This window comes from Pinus tabuliformis, chromosome 9 (genome assembly GCF_031772625.1).
Source record: "Pinus tabuliformis cultivar Carrire ecotype Pingquan chromosome 9, CPIR1, whole genome shotgun sequence".
Lineage (NCBI taxonomy): Eukaryota > Viridiplantae > Streptophyta > Pinopsida > Pinales > Pinaceae > Pinus > Pinus tabuliformis.
Window position 1 is genome coordinate 364,407,150 of NC_142307.1, and position 14,957 is coordinate 364,422,106.

Below are 14,957 nucleotides of genomic sequence, written 5' to 3' on the forward strand. Positions count from 1 at the left end.
AAGGAAATAGATGCAACGTACATGTACACATGACACCACATTAATCCTAGGAGAACAAAACCATGCTTAGATACCCCTCTATAACACCCTCCTCCTACATTTACCTAATCCAATCGATCCACCAGGGTAAACATGTGACAAAGAGTTACTATGATATGATTCAACTTGCCATATAAATATTTAAGGAAGTGGAATCAGCATGAAAATACCAATCTGACCTTCCTAAAAATCTACAGAACCTTCAAGAGTCAACCAACTCCTTCAGGTCTCCCACCTCTGAGGGAACTTTCTTTTTAACTAACTTAGAGCCTTATTTACTCCCAAGAAATTAAGTGCATGCAACTGGTACCCTCTAGTCACTCCCACAATAAGGAATCCATGCAACTGTGGCCTTTTTCATGCATTTAAATGCCAGTGACCCTAGAATTTTTGCCACTGTTTCAGGGCCAAGACTCAGGCTGTTGCCCAAAACTTCATGAAACTTTGAGAAATGATAAATAACATTGTAGAAATGTTACTAATGCTAAAGATTGAACAAGGAATTGATCTAACCCATACTATACATGATAATCATTTTGGAAAACATATCATAAACATGAAGTCTACGGGTCACAACAACATATCTAAAATAGGGATCTCATACTTATCTAAGAATCATCAAAGAGGATTGGTATATCATCACAATAGCTTCATTATTATCTACTAGGTCATTCATTCATTAATATTTCATATACTGACTAAAACATGATGAGATTCATACATCATAACTGTCATAAAACATGCTTATAACTAGCAAATAGCCAAAGATATATTAACGAGGAAATAATATTTAAAGCCACATAATGGAAAGCACAGTTACCCATAAAATACCAATGGAGAGGGAGCTATTATTAACATATGAAAATCCAACCCAATTAGCGACTTCCACGTACCATCCAACCATAGATTGGGCTAAGCAAAATATCTCTTTCTGTCAATTGTTATAAAATTATATATTACGGAGCAATGAAAGACATAAAATATTGCAGAAATATAGACACAGAAAACGCATAAAACAAGAGAGACAGGATATACGTGGTTCACCCAATTTGGGCTACGTCCACCCTGAACAGCCAGTCCTTCCTTTCTATTATCCAGAAAAATGAAGAGACACAACCTACAACAGATCCGCTGTAATATACTCTGTTTTCTCCCATAGTCTCACCTCTCTGTTTCTCGCTCACCAAAATACACATCTATTACACAACCTCAAATACAATGCCCTCATACAAAGAGAGGGGTTTCCTTCTAGGGAAAAAAACCTTAAACTAAACATAAGTTCTACCATCAGATCATCCGCCTAATGAACGGCCTGGATTGATTAGAAATTACTATACTTTTACAAGGCAATTTTACATCTATTTTTAGCTTCGGGGGCGTCATCCCCGAGCCCCCGCCGGGGGACCGTTGGCCCCCGAACCCCCCAGCCAGGGGGGATCGGCCCCGCCGGATCCCCGTGAGGGGGACAAGTCCCTCCTGCACCCCTCTGCGTTGAGGGGTGTACAAACTTCTGGGGTATACATTTGGCTGAAACAAAGACCTCTGAACAATAATGCTCCACACACAACATCAATCACCCATGTGTCATATTCCAAGTATGAATGTGCTTTCTCATGAATTTAACAAATCAAAAAGAATGAAACCAAAGCTTCTAGAGGCCAAACCCCCTCAATCCTCAAACAATGATCCCATGTCATGATCGCACATCACTAATGATCAACAGATTAGTCTCCACCAAATGAGTCTAGGTCTCCAGAGCGTTATTTCCAACCAAGGCTTCTAGGACTTGTAACTCAACCCATAATTGTTTTCGGTCTCCAGAGTGTTTTTCTTACGAGGGCTTTGAGGACTAGTAACTCAACCCACCAAGGGCTCCAGAGCATTTTTCCAACCAAATATTCCATAACTAGTAACTCAACCCAAGCTATTGTAGGGCTTCCAAATCATTTTTCCAAAGAAGGATCTAGGAACAAACAACTCAATCTCACAACCATAAGGAACATGAGCACCAACCAGAAAATAAAAGGAAAAAACCAACAACACCATGCCTATCAGGGAAATGGCAAGGCTAGAAAAAACCATTGTCAATGGAGGTAATCCTCCATGCCAATGATAGATCTTAACTAAGAAACCAGATGCATGTGTCATGCATGCCAAAACTAGCGAGGAAATCATACATGAAATTCAGTACCTACAAGAAAAAAAATTTGTACCTGTTGATCCCATTTGCATCTTACACTTTCTTTCTTTTCATTTTCCTTATTGAGACAAATCCCAAGTATGCAACACTCCTCCAAGAGTGTTTCAAGAAAACTCTAAGTGTCTAAGAGTATGAGAGACAGAGAGAGATAGTAGAAAATGAGAGCTCCAAAACTAAACTGACAAAAAGCTACAAATTGATCCTGAGAAACATTTTTCTTAATGAGACCTATATTTTCTTCATTCTCCATTATTTTTCCTTATTTTTCCTCTTCGCATGCAACTTGTGACCTTTCACCTCACTTTTCTCTTATTTTCCATTATTTTCATAAATAATTTGCTAATAAATGTCTCATGCCTTTCATAATCTTTTTCCATTTCCTTTGCTAATTTCCATAGCAATTTATTAATCACACGTGATCCTCATCACTATTTTTCACAAAATTCAACTTGGAATATGTGTCCCATGATCTTGGTTATTATTTTTCCTTTATTAAATTTATTACATGGATCTTTGAACAGGGTTGTTACAGTTCATTCGTTTTGTTGTTGATTTGATGGAAAGGAAGGAATTTGACATTTTAAGCAGAAGAAGTAAATTTCACATTTATTGTAACATATAAATTCCAGAAAATGAATTTTACTTGCATTGAATTCATTTTATAACATAAGTTTTTTTATAGCTGGAGAAATTCATATGTAAATTAAAAGTAATATGGACATTTAAAAAGGTTTTTTGGGTTGAAGATTTGGATAAAACTATTTAAATAAAGTGATTGTGCATTACATTTTCGAAGAAAACAGTTGTTGATGTAATTTTGTTTAGGGAATTTACAAAAATTTAATGGGAAATTAAATCTCATAACTATAAAATGAAAGTAAATGACCATTAGAAAGGGTTATGGATCATTGAAGATTTGGAGACTTACACTTATATGGTTCCTACACACATGTTGTGTGAACTAGATTTAAGAAATTTTTAAATTTTTATGCAATTTCAAAAGTATTATTTATTTTCTTTATTACACTCCTATGCTTTATATTTTGTTGCAATCAAAACCTTAAATAGACTAACCCGATTAGGTGATATATTGTTCTATATGATTTTACTTGGTTCATTTTCTAGATAATTATATTATTTGAAATTTCAAAGTTAGGATGTTTCTTTAATGGCATGAAGGTTGGATTTGCAATGCATGACATTGATATTTGGTTGTACCCTTCACAAGAAACATTATTATTGTGATCACAAAAAATTGATCATCTAGCCATAATTTACTAGATGGGTCGAAGTACACCATGTAAGGCCAATTTTACCATAGTAAAATTGTTTTCAATATGATAAATTACTTAATAAACCAGATTTGTTAAGTCATTTATAATTAAATCCATGACGAATAATTAAATAAATCACTATTTATTTAATTATCTTCTAGGAATAATTAATTAAACCATTGTTTAATTAATATTCCTTGTCACATTTGACCCAATTATGAGAAATAAATAGATAAATCACTAATTATCTTATTTTCCTGTATGAATAATTAATCAATCACTAATTAGTTATTATTTATTGTCTTAACAAAATCCCTTAGGAATAATTAAAAAATCATTATTTGTTTATTATTCCTTAACAATATTTCTTGAGATGATAAATAAATCATTTATTTATTTATTATTTCTAGATTAAAGTTTAAATACTTTTCCCTACCAAACCAAACATAATAAAATATTCCAAACGGTTAATTCTAGAATGGGGTTAATAATATTTTATTATTACTCATTATTCAAGGATAACCTAATATTTTTTTATAAATAGAATGGTTTTACATTCATTCTTCAGTTTCGATTATTTTCATTGTTGCACTCACTATTGCATATCTGATTATTATCATTGTCACACAAAATCTTCTTTTTCGTTTGAGTTCTCATTGATCTCAAACATTTTGTTTGCTTGGTTTTACACATTATAGATGAAAGAGACTCTACAAAAGATGAAGACATTGAGGATAGAAGTGACCCATCCCATAAAGGGGTTTTGGTAACATTATTTATTCCCTTCACATGTGTTGTTTAACAAAATATATTGTTTATATATCTAGTTTCCATTGGAGTATTAGAGTTATTTACGCTTACTTCACTATTCCATTTTGTTGTTTAATTATGTCTGTGGCATAGATCAAGGCTTTGATAAGTTTTCTTTTTATCATTCGTTGCAGATCTACAATGTTTAACAATCGTTTTTATTGTTAGGGTTGTTTGTCATCGACAACCTAAAATAGTTTCTCTTCATACACATTCAAGAAGAATTCTACATAACAAATCGGTGACTCCATTGTGTTTTTACTTATGATTCAGAAACCTAGGTGACCTTCACTTTTCAGTTTAGCGTTTTTTCCTTTTTCAGTCTCTTAATGTCATTTACTAGAATTCTAACCCTGTATCAGCCTTTTTTTTTTTTTGACAAGATCGGTTACTGATATATTATAAAAAAAGAACAGGGTGGCTAGGCCCCAGTACATATGGAGAGGGAAGGTCAGTGAGGTTGGAACAAAATGGGAATGCAGTCCCGTCTTCCAAATCACTGGTCAAGTTTCTTAAAGTTTGAAATACATAACGACTATATTGTCGAGCGAACTGCCCTAACAGTAAACAAAAATTACATATCATAGGAAATTATCAAAGGGGTCACCAAAACTGATTTATAGTATCCTCTGGAGGCTTCTATTTCTTGTTGTTGAGCTTGGTTGAGGCTTCACCTTGCCCGCTTTGATTCAGTGTCTTTATATATCTTATTGCTTCTTCTAGATGTTGACATTTTTCTTTTAGTCCTCTGATTTCTACTTTTTGCTTCTCGAATTTCTTCTTCTTGGATTTATTTTCAGACTCCATTTCAGCCTTGAGCTCATTGAAATTTTTGATGAAGCGTCCGATCATGAAGCAGTTTGCCTTGTAGAGTGCATAGTTGCTATTGCTCTTGATCTGATCCAAAGGATTTCCAGACATGTTGAGAGCAGGGGGGAGCTCTTCTTGTCCTCGATGCAGTTTTGTGCGTGAGATCTTCTAAATATGGGTGAACAGAAAACAACGATTCTAGAGTTATTGGCCAAAGTTTTTCCCTTGATCTGAAGTCTTGTGCAGCTCAAGTAATGCTTGGAGAGAAGATCTTCACTAATGGCCGACTGTTGTTGATGCCTGTAGGAGAGAGTGCTTTTGAGAGGAAGGATGAGGCAGCGAGGAAGGATCAGCCTAATAGGGGGATTAGATTTACTACTAGAGGCCAGAGAAACTCTTGTCACTGAGGGGGGGAAGAAACTGTGAGGATGGGAGAAGATCTTGGGGCAAGGAGAGAGATTGAAATGCGAAGAACAGTGAGTCACCACTGAAATAGCTTGAAAATCCCTGAGCTCAAGACTAAATGAAACCACAATAAAATGCAAGGTGTTAGCAGAAATATTGCATAGATAAATAACTAAAACAACAATACCTCTGCCAACGCACAAAAGGAAATAAGAAAAGATAAAGATGATCCTCGGAAACCTCTAGGAACAGAGACTGCAACTTGAACTTCTGCAAGCACTGTTGAAAGGCTTCTTCATATGAGGAAACCTAATACCGAGCTGCCTCTTATAGAAGAAGCTGGAAGGTTCCTCGTGATCCTTCCTGGTAGCTGATACATTGTGATTTGAGACAAAGCTGATTCCCCTACATTTGAAAAGACTTATGCCCACTTCTGTCATGTCTTGAGGACGATATTTTTTCCCCCATGAGGATCCTCTACTTACTACTCTGAACGGGGAAGATTTTCTGCGCTGCTCTAGGCGGATTTCCTTATTTTTTGTGTCTTTCATATACTGGGAAATCGTGGTCTGGGTCTGCATAATAATGAGTTCCTTTTTTTTCCCATGAGTGATGCTTTTTCCTAGGACTTTTATTATGGGCCATATCACCCCAAAAGACTGGTTATGGTATTGGTTTTTCGTAGACAACATTATTTTCTTTTACTGTCCCAACCTCTATAACCATTGCCTTGTTGGCTAAGGCATTCGATGCTTGATTATGAACTCCTAGCACATGTTTATAGACCACTTTCCCTAACAGGTTGACATTATCATTGATTCTCTGATTTATATTATTCAAGGCTAGATTTTTAAATTCTCTTCCAAAATCCATTATTGCTATTATAACAGCAGAGTCTCCGATAATAATTGGATCTTTGGCTTGGAGCTTTTTTAGGAGACTGGTTCCCATTAACAAACCATAAGCCTATGCTCTATTGTTTGACAGAGTCCCAAGCCCCCACTCGAACATTTATATTGTTTCACCTTGCTGATCCAGAACTAGCCCACCGCCCCAGCTCTTTCGGGGTTGTTCTTTGAAGCTCCATCAAAGAGGAGTATGAAATTTTTTTGGTTTTTGATCCATCCCTCTACTTCCATTTCATTTCCCCCCAGCTTCCAATTTTCTTGTTTGTTTCCAACCATCCTTGGAATATAATTCTTGACTATGCCATCCGAGGGAATCCTATTATACCAAACCTTTTCTACATGTGTCCAGTTGGTTTGATCCGAAGGAATCATACCTTTGGCATTGATCATTTCCATAATTTGAGCCCAAGTTTTGGAGAGAATAGTCCCTGAAATTGGTTTTTTTCCCTTGAAGATACACTTGTTTCTGTCCAACTAGATGTGCGAGCAAAGTGTGGAGGGGAGAAATTTCCAAACACTTATGATGGCAACCTCGTTTCGCTTTGCATGGGGATAGCTGTGAGCCCAATTTTTGAATAACGGAGACAACTATACAATTGGCTCAATATTTATTTTGAGGGGGTGATAACCTTTTTCCTGCACTGTCTGGCTATGGCACAGTTCAAGAAGAGATGCTGGGAGCTCTCTTCTTCATAATGGCAAAGAACACACATTGACGACCCATGAATGCCCTCTTTCCTCAAATTCTCATCATTAAGAATCCTCCCTTTTAATAGTGTCCACACAAAGAACTTGACTTTAGGAAGGCTAGCGTTCTTCCACACAGCAAGCCAGAGGCTCCAATTATCAAAGTTGCTATAATTGCGGAGGAAGTTGTAACCAGATTTGACAGAGTAGTCTCCTCCGCTGGGGTCCCAAATATAGGTATCCATCTTCTGTTTGTTTATCAGAGCTGAGCCATATAGAAGTGCTTTCAATTATTCCCACTGATCAGAGAGGCGATTTAGAAGAGATGGCCTTTTCCAAGCAGTCCATATATTTTGTCCCACTCCAAAATAGAGTATAAGGAAGATATGCCCTTCTCCTGCATCCAATCATGAAGATCATTCAGATTGTGGTGTTCTTTTAATGGGGTTGCTCCCATGATTCTATTGTTTCAGATGGAAGTGTTTTCTCCATTTCCAGGATTTTTTGAGAGTTGATCTTGGATGTGGGGGATGGTTTTTTTGATAAGTCTCTAAATTTGGGTACAAGGGTGGTCCGGGATCAGCCCATTAATCAGCGAAGACCTCTGACCATTGAGGTATTTCCTGGCGAAGGCTTCTCCCCACCACTGATCCTGACCATTTAGCATGCGCTAGACTAATTTTATACCAAGAGCTTTGTTTGTTATATTTGGGAGACAGATGGAGATACCTCCATATTTGAATGGAAGAGTGACTTGATCCCACCGAACCAAACTGAACTTCTTGGAGTCCTGTCTCCCTCCCTGCCAAAGGAAGCCTCTAATTATAAGCTCCATTTGTTTATGGATGCTAGCTAGAGCCAAAATTAAAGCAAACTGGTAGATAGGCAAAGCTGAAAGGAGCACTTTGATTAAGATGGTTCTACCAACCAAGTTTAACCACATCATTCCCCAGCTTTGGATTTTCCCTCTAACTTTCTCGATTTGTTTATTCCAAGTCTCTGTCTTAATCCCTTCTTTGGCCAGTGGTAAACCCAAATATATGAAGTGACTCCAATTTTGCTATATTGGGATTTCTAGTATTTGGGAAATCCTTTGCATGATGTTGTTTGGCACATTCCAGGTGTAAATTCTGCATTTTTTATTGTTCAAAAGACCTCTAGAGACAGCTAGGAAGTCATCTAACACCCTTTTGAACCTTCTAGCAATTATATTGGATGCTCCCCCAATCAAAAGGGTGTCGTCTGCAAAGAGAGAGTGGTTAATATCTTTAACACCTTGTGCAATCTTTATGCCTGTAATCTCCCTTCTCAAACACTAGTTTTCCAGCTGTATGCTAAGAGTTTCTGCAATAATAATGTACAAAAAGGGAGAGAGCGGCCATTCCTGCCTCAATCCTCTAGAGCTGCGAAAGTATCCACTAGGTCTTCCATTAATCAGAGGTGTGATCCATGGGTTGGAGATGCATGCTTCGATGATCCAAATAAACTTGTTTGATATGCCAAACTTTTGTAGAACTGCTGCAAGGAAACAATGGCAAACATGGTCAAAAGAGTTAACCATATCCAACTTTATAACCATTCATCTTTCATTGTTTTGGACGTTGTTGTGTATGGCTTCTTGAATGAGGATTACATTATCAGTTACTTGCCTTTTTGGGAGGAAGCCCCCTTGGTTCTCGGAAATGATACAAGGAAGAATTTTGTTTAGACAATTTGCCAAAATCTTGGTAATGATTTTATATGAAGAGTTACAAAGAGAAATAGGCCTGAATCTATCAAAGGAGATAGGATTTGGCTCTTTGGGGATAAGGGCCAGGTGAGAAGTTTTCATATTTCCCCCACTTTGTGCTTTTTGAAGACATTCTTGATCATATGTACTCGATCTTTATGGATTGTCTCCCAATGGCTCTTGTACAAGGTGATGGTGAATCCATCGGGGCCTGGAGCTTCTTCCAAGTGCATGATCCAAACAGATTCCCTTATTTATTTCCACTATTACCTCCTTCTCGAGCTCGCTGACTTTGCTATTAATTTGATGGAGAAAATCAACGCTATCCACTTGCTGATCCTCAGCTGTGAGGAGGGATTTAAGGTGGTTAAATGCTGCTTCTTTTATTTCCTCTTTCCCCTTGATTTCCTGCCCTACCACTTGGATCTTGTCAATTTGGTTGCCTGCACGGCAAATCTTGAGGTTGTTGTGGAAAAAGGTTGTGTTCTCATCTCCAGCTTAGATCCATAGGCATCTGGACTTTGTCTAAGTTCCTCCTATTCATTTCTATTTTGCTGATACAGGGCTACAAAAATTTCTACTTCGTGAGCTTTGTCTTGTTCAATAGCTTGTTGACTTTCCTTTTCTTTGTTCCACTTCTCCAGCTTATCTTGCAATTCTAATTTTCATTGCTTGTCCCTTAAAGCTTCTTCTCTGACCCACCTTTCAATTTTTCCTCTCACATTTTTAAGCTTAGTCTCCCAAACATACTATGGTGAGCCTAGAATCTCTTCTTCCGAGCTCTCTTTGATGAAATTCCTAAAGTTGTCCTTGCTGTCCCAAATTTTGTTGTACTTAAATGGGATCGGACCTTCATTTTCCCACTTGTCCAAAATAAGCACAATCGGCTTATGGTTGGAAGCTGAGGCATGCATGATTTTAATCTTTATGGACGAGAAACTTGCTACAATATCCTCCTGGATCAAGATTCTATGAAGCCTTTCTTTTATATTATGAATGCCCGTTCTTTTGTTGCTCCATGTGAATTTTCCCTTGTTGGGATGGATATCAAGTAACTTATGTTCAGTAATAATATCCTCCAGGGCAGCTCTTGAGGGATCTCCTATGAATCTGCCTCCTAGCTTTTCCTCTATATTCTGGATCAGATTTAGATCCCCTCCCAATATTAGGTTGTCAATCTGGGCATCTTGTACCTCTTCTTTTCGAGACTCCCAACATAAGGTTTTGTCTCTATAATGATTCAATTAATATATATTTATGACAGTATATGTGATGTTTCTATTCTTCTTTATTAGATCTATCCTAACCGAGCTGTTGTTGAGTTTTTGGCTAATAATTTTCTAGTTCCATTTATTCCACAGTGTACCAATGCCTCCAGTTGCCCCGTTTGAATCCGTTGCTATTCCTTCATAATTTTTTTGGGTTGCTATCAAATTTTGAAATTCTTGGTTATTTATTTTGGTCTCTTGGATAATTAAAATATCCGGTTGTTTCTGCTTTATCAGATCTCTTGTTGCGTTGAGTTTTAAGGTAGAACCCAACCCCATGCTGTTCCAAGAGACGAAGATCATTATTTACATGGTTTATGGTCATTCCTAGCCTTGTCCTTTGGCTACGTTTTCTCCACACTCCCTTTTTGTTTGCCCAAGAAGGTGTGTATAGGTTGTTGAGTTTCAATAGCCATGTCCTTAGTAGTAGCCTCATCTCTAAGTTCCTTGTTGGATTTCCTCCTAGATTTTTTTGGTTGTTCCAGAGCATTGGTTGTTTCGTTGACTTTATTTATGGTGAGGATTCTATCAATTGAGGGGGGCTGAGAAGCTGGGCGGTGGGGAGGAAGCACTGGCATTAGCATTTAGCTGGGGAGGGGAGTGAGGAGATGGAGGGTCATCTTCAAGGAGTTTGAAGGGATTAGAAGATGGTTTAACTAGAGTAGCCGGGATGATGAAGGGGTGAGAGGAAGTAGCAATATTTTCATTTGCTTGAGCAGGGATCTGAGCATTTTGTTTATTACTAGTTTTCTTCCTTTTCAATTGTTCCCAATTATTTTCATGGGTTTTTGCATTCTCCACTGTCTCTACTTCCTTAAGCTTGTTACATCTATTAGTGAAGTGACTATACTCGTGACATACCCTACATTTAAAGGGGATTTTCTCATAGTCCAGCTGCTGGATGTGTGTCCACTAGTCCACCCTGAGTTTGATAGCCTCTGGGAGCCCTTTTCCCAAATCTACCTCCACGCAGATCCTGGCGCAAGCGTACATGTTGTCTTTTGGTTCACATCTATCAATATACTTGCCCACTGCATTCCCTATAGCTTTGTTTGATTCGTTCCCTAAGCAGTGAAGTGGGAGATGTGGCAACCTGACCCAAATCAGCACTGCGTTTGGGATGTCCATCTCAGGGTCAAAGTCCGGAGACCACCTGTTCAAATATAGGCCTCTCGAATCCATGAAATATGGTCCATTACTGAAAATAAGGTTCCTATCTTCTTTAGATTCAAATAAAAATGTGTAGTAGCCCCTTCCATAGAACCTGATAGCAATTTTTCCTTGTATATTGGCACTCCAGTTTCTCTCCACCCATTTTTGAACTACTCTGGGGGAGGGCCACAGACCTGTGAATTGCACCACCAGTCCCCGTTCGGCTAGAGAAATGGCTGCTTTCTGAGGTAGAGTTAGGGGTAAGGCTATTTCAGGAATTTCATCTCGCTTTTTAACGAATTTACTTGCAACTGGTCTAGCTTTTGGAACTCCCTGATCAGCTATTAAGGAGGTGAAAGTTTCTTCTAGGTTTGATTTGCCATTCAGAGAAGAAGCGCCATCCCCTGACTGATGAGACATTTGACAGAGGAAATCTTAGTAGCAGAAGGCTTCCAAGCCTAGGAAAAGAGAGGTCAGCACGAAAGGAACCTGCGAGCAGGAGTCCAGAGGGGAGGAAGGAAGCTTGACAGCAGTAGGTTGCTAGGTAAAGCAGCTGCAGGAGGCAGCGCGAAAGGCAGGGGCATGGGCTAGGTCACAGGAGCACAGCCAAAAAAACACCAGGTCGGGAGGTTCTAATTAATCTTAAAGCCAAAGAATGGTTTCCTTAGCTAAATTATATCAATCAAATTTCTTACTTCTGTAAGTTTTCTGGTCATTTCCTTAGGTCACAGGAACCAACCACGACAGAGACAACACATTTTTTCGTGACTTGCCACCCAAGAAATAAGGAGAAAAGATTTCACTTTTATGCCCCAAAAGTGTGATATGGAGGTTCAGAGTGCACTTTCTGGTGCAAAAATTGTGATATCCCCCTAAATAGATCAGTACCTACAATTTTATATTTTTTGGGATTTTTTCCTAATATGATTCTTGGTTTTTCCGAGAGTTGTCTCCTGGGTTGGTTGACCATTGTTGTAGCTTGCTTAGGTCTTGATCTACTCTGTTTCTCTTTTCGAAGTGGAATTTATCTCCTTAGGGATTCTAGTATGCTTCCACCTTTATAGGAAAAGTTTAGCTCAGTAAGAAGTTTTAGGTTTTTGCAGAGCTTTCAACCATATTTTCCATATTTGTACCTTCCCTTTTCAGATCTTCATAGATAGGTTGTTTCCATCCAAAGTTTTATCTTGAACCTTGTTCGGTAATTTTTCTTAGGGTTCAATTGTTTTCCCTAAGCTTCAAATCCATCTCCCTATCTTTTTGCAGTGATATTCCTCCCTGGTTTGTTGTTGTTACTGCACCACTTTCCATCATCATAGTGTCATTTGAACCCAGTCACACTGACGCTTAGATCTCTTGGCCTTTTTCATGTGTTTTCAATTGATTCTCCATCAACCAACACAATGTTTGCAAACCCAGATTGGGTGGGGTTTACAGAGTTGATTTTATGTTTTCAATTTCATTTTATTTCAACAATCTTTTGTTTTTTCAAACATGATCTGGTCTTAACTAATAAACACACTTACTAATGAGCCTTGATATTGCAACAAAAATGCTACAACTCCCAAGGCTACCGACTTTAATTATCAACTCGGGGTTCGTACAAAATTAAGAGGTATCGGTGCTATATGCGTGATACAATGTGTCCTTCCTTTGTTGTCATGATGTAATGGAGTTCATAAACTGAATTCAAATCCTAAACTAATTTCAGAAAATGAAATCCTCGAAATGGAACCTTAACCTATTGAGAGAAACAAATTACAAGGAAAGAGATTGAAATCAAATGTTAAACACACACCATTTTCTAACTAACTGCTAAGAGGCTTTGCTTCAAAAAAATTCTAAGCTAACACATATGCAATCCTACCATCCTAAGCATGCAGATTCAAAACATCAAATCTGTTTTTCTTTTCGTCTTTTCTTCCTATGACAGTGTGAAAGCTAATATCTTTTGGTGATGTGGCACGTGTCTTCGAGATGATGGTGGATGGTTGGAAGGCTTGAGAGACCCTTAGGTGACCTTGTGTGGCTTCTTGAAGGTTTTCCCTAAATTTGGCCTCAGAACAAGCCACTACAGGAAAACCTATAGGATCTACTAAAAACCTACTAGATCCACTAAAAACCTATAGGATACAACCGAGAGAAAGAGGATGGAGGTTAAAGGTGATGGAAAGCTTAGGGAAGGTGGTTGGTGGATGGAATGAGGCAAGGGAGTGCCTAGGACCACTTCAGAACTCAAAACCAAAGTTGGGAGATGGATGGATTTGCTCAAAAATCTTGGAGAAGTTTCCATGTGGAATGATGAAAATGGTGAAGGTTTAATGACCAAGAAAATAAAAATCAAATTATATGGGACAAAATTTTTTATCCACTAGGATGCCTTAGGTACCTATTCCAAGTGGAGTCACTCAGAAAGACCTCTGTTAACCCATGCAAAATAAAATAAAATATATTACTAGTCGAAAATATAGAAATCCGAGAAATAGTGAGCTAGTAAATCTAAAAAATTCCTAACCAAATAAAGTGAAAATGCAATGGGGTAATTTTTGTTATGAACTAGAATGTTTTTTTGATCTAACGCAAGTGGAACCAACTCAATTGAATCTTTTTAGCATGCTCTAAAAAATAGTATACTTTTACTGTTCTTTGCCAAAAAGGAGGTCCAACAATCTAGATTTGGGAATAAGAAGACTAATCCAAGAAGTTCAATGATTATTATGAACTTCCAAAGCTTTTCCAAGGATGAAATAATTCTTTTGATCCTGTAAAAGAACTTACGTCAACCATTTAACTCAATCCTACAACAAGAAATCATTAATACCAAATGCATAAATAGAAAGAAATAAAAACTAGAGATGCATGTGAATAAGAAGTGAAAAGAGTGAAATAAAATGATACAAAAGGGCTTTGAGGTTCCTAGGATGGCCAAGCCCAAGGAAGCTCAGAGACCTATGCAGGAGAACAACATTTTGAAGCTCAACATGACACCAATCTTCATTATTTTAATCAATAAAATTACATCCCCGCAAGAAAATACAAAGGAGTTGTAGAAATATGACTTCTCTCCACAAAAAAACTAATGAAAATATATGTCTAGAGGAAAATTCGACTTGGTACTTATAAAAAATGATTAGGAATCATTCCCCATGAATGGAGGAATATTTTCCCACCAAAATCCCTTGATTAGTGGAACACATTCCTAGAATTTCTCAAATGTTGGAGTTCCACAATCTGTGCCATAATTCCATAGTATCTTTTTGATTTATTGTTTATTATTGATCATCCTGTAGTAGGGAACATGTCCCTAAATTATCTCCTCCTCCAAATCTTCATAATATTCCCAATATTCTCATAATATTCCACAAAAATAAATTATATAATGTAGAAATAAAGGTTTAATGTGCTGAAGGTTGGACATAGGCCTTAATTTCGGTTTTAATTTAGAGGCATAAGCCTTAATTTATGTCTAATTTAGAAGCCCATCATACCTCCCTGCTGAATGTGTTGCTCATCATCTAAGCAAATTAGTGACCTCATTGTGCCTCATCCATGACCCTGATGGCATCTCTCTTGTGCATTAAGAATATTGGCTTCAAGTTCTGCAAGGACAAGACCAAAAACATATTTGTGCAAAGAAAAATTATTGTTTCATCATATAATTAGCTTACCTTATTTCCC